The 12,692-nt window shown below is 41.6% G+C and overlaps 1 long non-coding RNA gene across 1 annotated transcript in view; it reads right to left on the minus strand.

Annotated features, from left to right (window-relative positions):
* Window positions 1-271: 271 nt before the first annotated feature.
* Window positions 272-12,692, minus strand: part of LOC140697684 (uncharacterized) — a 31,145-nt gene continuing 18,724 nt past the window's right edge. The window contains exon 2 of the long non-coding RNA XR_012074897.1: window positions 272-479. This is a non-coding gene — a long non-coding RNA (uncharacterized lncRNA). The remainder of the gene's footprint in view (window positions 480-12,692) is intronic.

Here is a 12,692-nt window from a genome sequence, read left to right on the forward strand (position 1 = left end):
AGGAGGAAGGAGGGTGAGGCTCGTGAGAGCATCCTCTTATCAGCAAGGACTTGACAGTACACCTGGACACACATCATGGTTTTTAAAATTCTGTGGGTTTTGTTGTTCTGGGCCCTGCTCACTCCTACTTTTCCAAAGCACCTCCTGTAGACAAAGCTGGCTTGGGGACGGAAGGGGATGCAGCATTTTTCCTCAGGGTCCCCTGGGGAGAGGCCACACAATGCCACTTACACAGGTGCTCAATAAGAATTAGATGGAGAGGACACGCTGATTACTGCTAATGATGGGGTAAGTTAATAACAGCAAGACGCCTGTTTCCGGGCAAATCCTCCCAGTGTGATGCGACCTGTGGCTGATCTGCTTAGGAGGGTGGCTTTTCTTCCAGATGGCCACAGCCTTTGTGTCAGGGAAGGGCTTTCCTTCAAAGTCTGGTGCTCCCCAGTTGCAGTGCAGATTAGGGATCCGTTTTTTACTTGCTTCTGTTAAAAAAATAAACATTCTGGTCACAAGAAAGGGAGCTTTTCAACCCTGAGAGTGTTCTGCATGTTTGAGTACATGACAAGACCCTCTGTTAGATAATTAGCAAGTGCTCCTGGCACTTGGGTGTTATTCCATGCTCCTGCCCCCAGCGCTGTTCTGAAAGCTCTGTTCTTAAAGATTAACTACCATTCATTTAGTAACTTTTGCTGTAGAGAAGGGAGGGGAGAAGTTGATAATATGAGTTGAGAGCAATTATTATATTTGGTATGTTTTTCTTCTGCAATACTCTTCCTCTGAGGAGTAAGCAGAGAGGTATTACTATCTATTTGTCATTTTGTTTCCCTGATGTTGTGATTGCTGCTGTGGTTTTAACGAGTATGGGAAGGCAAACTATTTCTGGGCCTCTTTAAACAACAAATTCTGCATGAATTCTGAAGAGGTCACTAAATGTAAATGATACAAAAGAACCTTTGGTATAGGTAATGAAGTGATGGAGAAAGAAAAGAGCCTAATTCCACTATATTGCAAAAGCAACATAGCACCTCATCACTGTCAAGTAGGCCCAGGCACAGAGAGAGAAACATCTTTATCTCTAGACAGTCACGAGTCCTGCTTCAAGGTGCTCAACATCTAGTGAAGGAAACAGATGAGTAGCTGTGAGACAAGGCACGTACATGACAAAAGTAAACCAAATGCAACAAGAGAGCTGAAGAAGCAAAGATTTATCCTGGGGATGAGGCCTCTGAGCTGGACCTTGGGGATAAGGGGGATTTCAACAGGCAGGATGGTGGGATATCACATGTGAAACTCTGCAGCCTTAAAAAAAGAATACTCTGAGTTGATGTGAACAAAGAGAGGAAGCTGTCCAATATAGACAACATCAAAGGAGATCACCCAGCAATGTGTGCAGAATTAGAGTTAAAATATATATATATATATGCATAGTAGTTGAGCTTCTAAGCTCTAAGGGCAGACTGGATTAACACATCCACGTTCAGTGGATTGCGTTAGTGTTGAAAATATTTTCTGACCTTCCCTGGGGAAAGGTTGTTCTTTCCTGTTCATTGATACCAGGCTGGTCCTGTGATGTGCTTTGGCTAATGAAATGAGAGAAGTGAGGTATACGCCTTCCAAGTAGACAACTTAAGGGCCATCATTTGCTTCTGCTGTGTTCTCTTTTCTCTGTATTTGGATAATCAGCTAAGTCCCACATAGAGGTGCTCCCTGGGCTTCAGTGTGTGTCCTGGAATGAAGACAACAGGGAGCAGGGCCGAAATGGCTCTTTAGTATAAGCAAGAAACAAACCTTTGTTAGTGTTGGCTACTGAGATGTTGAAGATGCTGTTACTTTAGCTTTACTCAGTCTGGATTGACTGATAGACACCTCACAAACAATGGAATCTTATTTAACCTCTTTAAACTCAGTTTCCTTGTCTATAAAATGGGAATAATAATAGTATCTACCTTAAAGGATCATAGTGAGATTAAAACAAGTTCATTTTAAAGCACATTGCATGGCATCTAGCTCATAATAAGAATTTAGTGTTAGTTATCTTTAAATATGTACAGAAAAATGTGTGGAGAAATATACCCAACCTGTTAGCAACAGTTCTCTCTTCAATGTGCAATCACAGGTGACTTTCATTTTTTACTTCACTTATTACTTTAATCAAATTTTTTATAATGAGCACATATTATTTTAGTAATCATAAAAAATAGATATTCCCACTTTGGAGAAATGAACAATAGCACCCTGTACATTTTTCTGTCACAGTAATTATTGCACCAAACTTGGCTCCTTGAAGGAGAGGGCCTTGTACACCTCCCTGTGCTACCAGGGTCTAGCCTCCTGGGTGGCCCAAGATAGGATTCAACACACGTCTTCGCAGGTGTAGTTGATCACAGTTCCTTATCTGGATCGCTGGGGGAATGTTAGGTAATGATCTACTATTTCTGTTATAAGAAACATGAAAGAGTACTATATGGGGGATAAACTCAGAATACATGCATTCTGAGTTTCTCATAGATGCATTGATTGGGCACTAGGAATATGAATTTGGAGATTAGAGCTGTAGATGTGAGGCTTATCCAGATAGAGGTGATTTAGTTGAAGGTGTGGGTGTAGAGTGTGAGCATGGGCTTTTGGGTTCAAGCTGGTCCTCACTACCCTCAATTGTCCCCATAAGAAGACCAAGTCCAAGTGTTTTTCAACAACAATACTCATTCCACAATGATTTATTGAGCACTTATCACATATCAGGCACATGGTACAGGAGTGAACAAGAACTGTTCAAATGTCTCTGCCCTCAAGCAGTTTATGTTTTATGGTGAGAGGTAGACAATAACCAATAGCACAACAAATAAGTAAAATATAGAGTGTATCCTATAGTGACGAAGAGAAGAAACATGGAAGGGGGAAGGGAATGTTGGGTGTTGCAATTTTCAACAGGGTAAGTCAGTTGGCCTTGCTGAGGACACAGCATTTGAGCCTAAGACCTTAAGGAGGGACCAGTAAACCGTGATTCCTCAGAGAGTCTAGATAGAGGAGACAGAAAGGACAGAGGCCTTGAGGTGGTAACAGTGTTTAGAGGAATAGCAAGGAGGTCAATGTGGCAGCATGAGTAAGGGATCAGTGGCACAAGAGTTCACAGAGATGATAAGAGGTAGAAAAGAGGGGATGGGCAGATCACGTAAGACCTCATCAGCAGACAATTGGAGGAAATTTGACTTTTATTCTAAGTGACATGGAATGCCCCTGAAGTTTGATTAGAAAAGCAACATAATCTGACTTGTGTTTTAAACCAACCAGTCTGGTTCCTAGATTGGTAAGGATGGATGAAGTGGAAGGGTAGAAGCTAGGAGAACATTAAGGAAGTTATTGCAGTAATCGGTGATGGATGGCTCGGGCTGGAGTGGTGGTGGTAGAGATGAGAAGAGGTCAGATCATGGATATATTTTGCAAGTGCAGCCACCACAATATACTCATGGATTTGATGTGGCATATGAGAGCAAGAGGGGAATCAAGGATAACTCCATGGTTTTGGCATTAGCAACAGGAGCGAGGGTGTTGCTGAGAGAGGAAGACTTCAAGATGGGCAGTTTGGGGTAGGAAGTTAGGAGTTCAGCTTTAGATATAATAACTTTGAGATGCCCTTGGATATCCAAGTAGAAATGTAGAGTCAGTGGTTGGAAATGTGAGCCTAGAGTTTAGGGGAGTGATCCAAGCTGAATATATACATGGGAGAATTCTCAGCAGATACTCGAGTAATATTTCGATTGTGAGTATGGATGACATCACCTAGGAAAAAGTTCAGAGAGAAAATGAGTCTGGGAATTGAGCTCTGGAGCCCCCTGCCCTTTGGAGCAGAAGGGAAAAAAATCTATTGGTAAAGGAGAATAAGTGAGTGGTCAGTGAGGGAGAGGAGAAACAGAGAGGAGGACCTGCTACAGCAGGGTCAAGGACAAGGAAGACTGAGAACCGTCCATTGGATTTAGCCAGGTGGAAGTCATAGGTGACCAGACCAGAGGATTGTGGTGGAGTGGGGCTCAGGGTGGGTGGAGACATGTGACTGAAGGAGGTTCAAAAGAGAATTCCAAGAGAGGAATAGGAGAACAGTTTCAGCAACTGTTGGGAGGAATTTTGCTGCAAAGCAGAATAGGAGACTTGGAATGGTAGCTAGAGAGAAAGATGAGTTCAGGAAAGAATTGTCTTTCTTTTTTCTCTTTTTTAAGGTGGGAGAAATGGTAGTAATTCGTATACCTCAAGCACCCAGCCCATCACACTTGTTCGATAAGCATTTGTTGAACTGAAATGAGCTGATCTAAGAGTAAGACATAAGCAAATATGAGTCATCCTTGACTGATGTCAAATAAGTGAAATGAGAAGAAATCCCTATGCTTCTTATAAGAGATTGATTATTTACATTTGGAGACTTGCTGCTGTGGGGATCCCTTTATGGTCTTCCTGTACAAGATACTGCTTTTTAAAAACAGAGTCAGGATCTTTTTTAAAATTAATTTATTTATTTATTTATTTATTTATTTATTTATTTATTTATCTACTTACTTACTTACTTATAATTTTGGCAGGGGTAATTAGTTCATTTCTTTATTTTTAATGGAGGTGCTGGGGATTGAACCCAGGACCTTGTGCATGCTGAGCATGGGATCTACCACTGAGGTATATCCTCCTCCCCTCAGGATCTATTTTTAAGTGGAAACTTTGGGTTGAAATTTCTTAAGTGCACACAAATATAGAGAAGAAAATAGAGATATTCCCACCAGACAGAATTAAGTACTGTGAACATTTGGGCATATTTATGTTCAGCCTTTTTATCCAGCACTCTGTTTTTAAACCTACACTGTACAATTATGTGCTGAAAAATATGACATGTGTCTGTGCTTGTGCACCCTGTGAACTCACATACATTCTTGCTCACACATCTGTGGCTTTTTGCTTGCTCTTCCTTGGAGTTTCTGAGTTGGAAGTGGCTACATTACAAACTGCTGTGGCAATAATGGAAGAATGAAACCATGATTTTACATGTCACTGTACAGAATGTAGTATCCACATAACACATTTTTAAATATAAAAACTGTAAGTAATCCATGCCCACAAGAAAAAATTCTAAAACGACCCTTCTGGCCTACAGTCCTTCAGTTTTTCTCTCCAGACACAGCCAACATTGCCAGTTCCTTGTGAACGTTTCCAGAAATGTTATTTGCATATGCAAACATATATTTTCTATTTTCCTACACAGATGGTAGCATACTGTGTATATGGTTTGGTTCTTAAGCACAGGGTTTTGAAAATTTTGGAAGTGCTTCTTAACAGTAAGATTTCTTTAAATTTCAGTTTGAGGTGTGATTGACATATAAAACCAGTAAGCTTTTTGAATGTGCAGATTAGCAACCATGCTCCCGCTTCTTGCCTGATCTCAGACAGTTAACTCGGAGTGGTTTGGGGATGGGCAGGGGGCGGTCAAAGAATGTCCCGCACTTGCACTTGGTGGACAGGTCCCTTCAAATCACAAACTCCCATGTCAACACCACACGGCTTGTTCTCACTCTCTCTGGTTGAATGTACTCACTTAAAAGCCAACAAGAAAACCCCTCATATTTTTGGTTACTAAATCAAAGTCCTGCAGAATACAACAAAACCAAACAGAGGGAAATTTGGGGCTCAGCTTAAAATACAGCGGGGCAAGCCTGCACTTAATTGCTCGAATAACAATCAACTAAATTTAGCTGGAACCTTAAACACTGGTCAGCTCTAATGTCAACATCCGTCTCCCTCCTTGGAGAACTCTCCCCCATCTCTAAAGCTGGTAGAAAAGAAGGAACAACCCTGCTTGTCCAAAACGCTGACTTTGCAAAAACGACTTAGTCGATGGTGTGATTTAATAGGCTGTAAAGGGTTTGATTTACAGCCGATCAACGGGCACATGATATGATTTGCTGCTGGGGAAGTACAGCGCACGGGGACCAAGATGATGCCAAACAGTGGAAAAGGTTAATTAACATTGTAAAGTTCATTTAAAATTTTGTTTAAGAAAACGAGAACAAACTAGAACTAGAAGTGGGTCTCATGGTCAAGACTGGCCTGAGGGAAACGAAAGGTGAGCAGAATGGGTCTGCTCCTCTAGCTCTCATGGGATCCTCCACGCACACCCTATCCCAGACCCCGGGGAAGGCTGCGAAGGACAGGGAGCCCCCACACATGGGCTCCGTCTTGGCTTTACGGTGTGGTTAGCCTCAGTGTCCTGGTTTGTTCAAGTGACAGGGTTGAGTAGATGAATCCCCCAGGTCTGGAATTCTTGGAGCTTCATGCCTCCTACAACTAACTGCCTTGCAGCCCGGAGCTCTCCACACCTCCACCCTCACCCTCTCAAAACCCAAGTGTGGGGAAAACACAGGGGCCCTAGTGCCTCAAGATGAGACCACGTGTTGGAAAATATAACTTGCTAAGTGTATGGGGGGTTAGACTCCTCGCAGAGACAGCGTGCTGGGGGAACAAGGGAGGTCCCAGGGCGTGCACCGCGGTCAGGAGTGAGGGTTCCACAGTCTCATAGGCCTGCTTCAGTCCCCGCTTTTATACTGAGTGGTGGTGTGGCTTTAGGCCAGGGCTTTGACCACTGCCTAAGGTGGAGAAGGAGCCACACCTCATAGGATGTGGTGGTAGTCAGTGAGATTTTCAATAAAGCAAGCAGCTTCTTTTTGAGGCAGGAAAGCTAGCGTGTGGAGGAAAGGAAAGAAGTATCCTTTGCTGGCGAAGCAAGGGGTGGTAGGATCCCTCTCTAAGAATTCTCACCTCGACCCCACCCTGTCCCTATGCAGCATGTGAACTGGGCATGAGCTCAGTTTCTGCTTTTTCTTAATTTTTATTAGTATTTTCAGTGACTGAAATGCCACCCTCTGATTTTGCCAGTGGTCATTTTAAAGAATAGCAAAATTTATGTTGCCTCAATTATCACATATCCTGGGGATGAAGTCAATTTATACAGTGATGAGTCGACATTAAAATAAAGGGGGTTGCTTCCTCTCTGGACTTGGATGCAGCAGGCAGAGATTTGGCTGAATGCACCAAGAAGGTTCGAATCGTTGTCAAACAGGGAACTGGTTATGGCACCTCTCTCAGGAAAATGGTGAAGAAATTTGAAATCAGACTGCATACCAAGTACACTTGCTCCTCCTGTGGCAAAACTAAAATGAGGGATGAGCTGCTGAGGTTCTGCTGCTGTGGTGCCAGGACCAGCACCATCACCTCTGCTGTCTGTAAAGTCAGCTCTCAGATGAGTGGAGGCATGGAAGGACCTGTATACTCTCCCTTACTGGAAACATGGCTGGCTGTGATAAATGGGTGAATTTATGTAACCAGGCAAAGAAGGGCCATGTGAGCCAGCACTGCTTCCTTGGGCAGATCCCAGGCACAGTGTATTCTGTCTTGGGTCCACTGAGGGTAACAGAGTGACTCCCCAGAGTCGGGATACCTTCCAAGTCCCTCTTCTGTCACAGACTCTCCACTTTCCAAGCTCCTTCCTCTCTCAATAACCTGCCCCTAGGTGAATGTCCAGTTGCCTGCAGCTACCTTTGGCTGTAGGGAAGATTAAGGTAACCAGCTTTTTCCCAGAAAGTGTTACCCTGCCAGGCTTACATTGCAAGGCTTACATTGCAAGCCTTCTGCCATTAGCTGAAATGAAAGGCTTTTTCCTCTCCTTAGGGGATTTCAGGTCTCCGTAAGTAAGGGAGGAGATGTTCCATTCTTAGGACAATGGCCCTGGGCCAGTTAGTGCTCCTGGAGCTGTCCCAGACCTGGTGGTTATCGGGTGGCCCTTAGGGAACCCTGGATAGTGAGCCAGAGCCTAAGAGTCCTCTGCTTCCTGAGGCCAGGGTAGTCCAGCAGGATGGAAAAGAGCTGATGAAAAGGGGGGATGTCAGGCCTCTCTTTGCCAGGCTGTAATGTTCACTTCCCTCCCTATAGACAGTCCCACTTTTTTTCTGTCTCCTCACATGTGTCCCCACTTTGCCTGCCTTTGACCCCGAGACTCCTGGATACATACATTATCATACAAGTGACAGCAATTCAGCTCATATTTAATGATTTCTTTGTACCAACCTTCCTGGCCTTATTTCCTATACCCTACCTCCCCTCTCTCCTTATTTTATTTTTCCCTCTACTAATAAAATGTCTGCCAAGTAAATGTCATTAGAAACCGTCCTTCTTGTTAATAGAGGCATTATTTTATAGGAAAGCCACGAGTCATTTTGGGGACATAAAACTCCGCATCAATAATATAACTAGAGCAGAAGAGTTGACTTGTGAATAAGAGCCCAAAAGAGAAATGAGAAACATTGTTTCCTTAACTCCAGAGACTGGAGAAGTAAAGGGAACAATTTAATTGGAGGGCCATTCCTGACGGGGAATTTGGTCATGTCAGGGAAGTCTGTAAGTCTGAGGGAAAATTTGGTAAAATCAAAGGGAGTTTTTTGTATAACAATACCATTCAAATGTCTGCACTCTTTTTGGAGGTAGACCCAGGCAACTGAAATGAGGGCAGGCAGGTTAAAATTTCAGGTTGCTGAGCTACAGGGGACTGCCCTCCCAAACAGGCGGTTTGACTCTGGTTACTTCTCTCCATGACTCCAGTTATTTATGTACCTTGTAGAATCAAAGCAAGGCCATGTAACTCAAGAATAGACCAGTTTGCTATCAGTTTGCAGAAGTGTAGGTTGGGACTGATCCTTTTCATTCGACTTCTTTTTTAAAAAAACAGTTTTATGTTTTTGTCATAAGCCACCACAAAACCTAATCTGGAGGTGTGTATCGAAACAAAATGAAATAAAAATGTCCTTGCTGTCAGATGCTCCAGTTGCAAATTCTTCATGGCCCACACCTCACCTCTCTTAATTGCTAATTGAGGATAACCGACTCTACCCTGAATTCCAGGATCCCTATGGCAGGCCTCAGTGGACCTCACTGCTTCTTTCTCACTCTTCCCCACATGGAAGCTACAACCTTTTTCTTCCATGAGGCCAGTGCCCATCTTGGCCCCCAAACCAGGCCCTCTCCTCTTCCGCATTCACAGTGGGTGGCCCTTGTCATGGGATCTCTCTCATTTTGGCCTGTAATATATGTATTTACATATCTTTCTATTTCTCCTCTGACACCATCTCCCAACCCCCACATCATAGACTCTCAGAGGGCAAGAACTGGAGTTACTTATCTTTGCAATCCGTTGGGTGCTGAGAATAATGTCCTGAATGTAATTAACACTTGATAAATAAATGTTGCTTGGTGATGGGTCAGAACTTTTTTTATAAGGATATTATGAAGATCGTTGTACCAAAACCATTCATGGGATTTATCTGAGCCAGAGGGGATAGGAATTCCACAACCTATGAGGTCAGCACCACTTTTTAATTGACTCACTCTCAGAACAAAGCTTTCATAATTTTGGCAAACTGGAGGACAATACTTCTGCAAATTTAAAAATTTTCTCTAATTTCAAACTTTCATAAAGTTAGAGAGAAGCTAGTTGACCCCTTTATAAACTTGGAGACAGAGACTGCATCAGAATTTTTAAAAAAAATGCTAGTAGAGCAATTTGGTCTGAATAGAAAAGGGGAAAAAAAAGACGACGACAATTCAGTTTCGATGGGCACATTTAAAAATTGTTTTCCTACTTAAAACAAGGCTCATGGCTTGCTCAACAACTCAATTGACAAAGGGTATCAAACAGCTCTAGTTCTTCTTCCCAAATAATGATGCATACTCTGGCTATTAAAAGACAATCTATATAGGACAGGGAACTATATTCAATATCTTGTAGTAACCTATAATGAAAAAGAATATGAAAACAAATATATGTATGTATATGTATGACTGAACTATTATGCTGTACACCAGTAATTGACACAACATTGTAAACTGACTATACATCAATTAAAAAAAAAGAAAAAATAAATTAAAAAAAAAAAGGAACATTTTCCCATGGGAAAAAAAGACAATCTAAAGAGGCCCTGCTTATTTACTTCCCCCACCTAAGTCCTAAAAAGAATGGAGTCAGCTTTTTACAAACACACACAATATAGCAAACTAAGAACAAAGAAAGATAGGGCAAAGGAAAATAAAAGTGGAATAATAAGATAAAGACAAGGATAAAGTTAGGATATAGAAATCTATGTCAGAAATTCTTGAACTTTTGAGTTTGGATCTGAGTTTCCTGGGGACCCAAACAAAGAAGGGAACACAATTGACTACATGTCACAGTGTGTTTAAAATCAAAGCCTAGTTCCTTAGGGCCTGCGTGCCAGTTACTGCCCCCACCTCTCAGTGGTTTTCTTCATTTAGGTTAGTTAGTCTGGTGCCTGCCATGATGGGCCACGTGTCTCAAACTGTAAGCGGGCGCTCAGTTTAGATTGTGGACCAACTGTCTGTGAGCACAACACCCTTTCTTTTCAAGAGTCAACCCAATGAAGCTAGCTTTGTGAGAAAGATCAGATGGAGAAAAACTCATTCTCCATGACAGCATCATATGCAGGGTTCTCAGCAGTGATCATAGTTATGAGGGTTGCCTCCAAAAAGACCTTAGAAAAGTCCAAAGAGGCAAAACAGTCTTTAATGTATTCTTGATAATTATCATCTTTCCTCTTAATGCCCGCTAGAAGCCATGGTATTCTCTGGTGCCTAAAGCCCCAGGCTGCTTTCCCCAGAGTCCTCTGCCATGTGCCCTGGCTCCACAATTGCCTTTCTCCCTTTTCCAAAGGGAAAGAAGAAGGATGGCACATTTCTCTGTTGGATAGCCATTAGGAGGAAAGCCACATAAGTAAAACAATTAATACAATGATGTGCATGACTGATATATATGCCACCCAGGAATAGATTGTATTTTTTCTAAGAGTGGCTTTTTAACCCACTTAAAACTTTAATTAACTTACTAGAAGGTTGATTGATTAATAGATTGTATGTGTAGAGCAGAGTTAGAGATTTTAAAACAGTGCCTTTAGTGACCATTTCATCATCCATCAAAGATGAAGGATTTAGCAACTTGACCTCCAACTACTAAAAATTTACTTCTGTTGCCCTAGTGATATGTGAAACATACTGGAGTCACTTAAGCAGTTCCCTCACCAAGCCTCAGTCTTCATTCATAAAGGGGATAACAATAGAATTTACTTTAGGGAATTTGAACATAAAAGTAATAGGTTAGTATTTTCTCTTCCCTCTTTCCATATCACTCACCCTTCTTCCCTCCCTCATCCATTTGTCAGATGTAAACCTGATAAACAACTGCTTTCATGCTTGAAATTGTATGTCCTCAAAAGCACTTTTCTTCCCACCCTGCCTGAAGTTGCTCTGTTTCTGGACAGTGTACTGTGTCTACCCATGTATCATTCCTCTGCCCAACTTCCACATAAATCTTTCCTATTGCTGTTGTCTCATAATTAAGGCTATAAGTCTGATGGTTGGCTAGTTGTGCAAAGAGGTTAGATGTAGAGTACTCACTGCTTACCACCCAAGAGTTAGATGACCCATGCCCCATCTGCCCCAAACTGCTTTGTCCTATATAAGTTGCCAATGGGAGCAGAATTGTTGGCAGCAATCATCAAGGGACAGCACCTTGTGGAGATATTTATAGATGTATATATATTCATTCTGCACAGTTTTCATATTGAGGCCCAAATTGTGCTTTACTTTGCCCTGTGGGTAGCTAGGTTCCAGATAAGAGCATCTGGGTAATTTTGAGCTTCTCAATAACAATTTCCAATATTTTGAATATATTTTAAAATAGTAGCAAATAGTGACAAAGTACTTTGGCTAGGCAGGCCTTCCCAAATAATAACTATGACGTTTGGAAAAAATTTTTAATAAAAATGACTATTAGAAAGTACTGAAGAATTAACAAAAGTGGAGAGAAACCAAACAAGAATCTACCCTGGTGAGATATACTATTTGCAGCAGCTTTTTGCTTTTGATAACTTCCCAATCTCTGTGCAGGTTAAGGGCAGCAAAAATCCACAGTCTCACTGGGTTGAGGAATTAGGTAGCAGATTTTGGTGTGGGAGAAAAGGTTTAGAAAGTGAAGGAGACCTAGAGGCAGGGAATATCAAATTTGTAAAAAAACAAAAACAAAAAAAGAAAATCTTAGGCTGACCATTAGATAATGCACGTATGAAGCGATCCCAAGGCCCTGATGTAAAAACAGCAGTTGCAAGCAAAACTAACAGCCTAAATTTCAGCTGTTGCCCACCACAAGGAAGATAAAGCTCAAAGTTTGAGTCCAATAATGCTAACTATCTTCTAAAGCAAAAATCACTCTTTAGAGTAACATAATAGAATCCAGAGTCCCCACACTGAAGCATTTGCAATGTCCAGTATGGAACTTTTAAGAAAAGAAATACTAGCTATAAAGAAACAAGAAAATGTGACCCATACTTAAGAAAAAAAAAGTTAATAAATTCCAATGCTGAGAAGATGCAATAGTAGACAAGAACTTTAAAGCTGCTATTATGTATGTTTAAGGACTGAAAGAAAAATATACATAATAAATGAACAGATGAGAAAACTCATTAGAGAAATAAACTGTACAAATAAGACACATGGGAATTCTAAAGCAGAAAACTATAACAATTGAAATAATAAATTCACTCAACCGACTTAACAGTAGATTGGAGTTGGCAGACAAACAAGTTCATAACTCAAAGTTAATTCAA

This window comes from Vicugna pacos, chromosome 8 (genome assembly GCF_048564905.1).
Source record: "Vicugna pacos chromosome 8, VicPac4, whole genome shotgun sequence".
NCBI lineage: Eukaryota > Metazoa > Chordata > Mammalia > Artiodactyla > Camelidae > Vicugna > Vicugna pacos.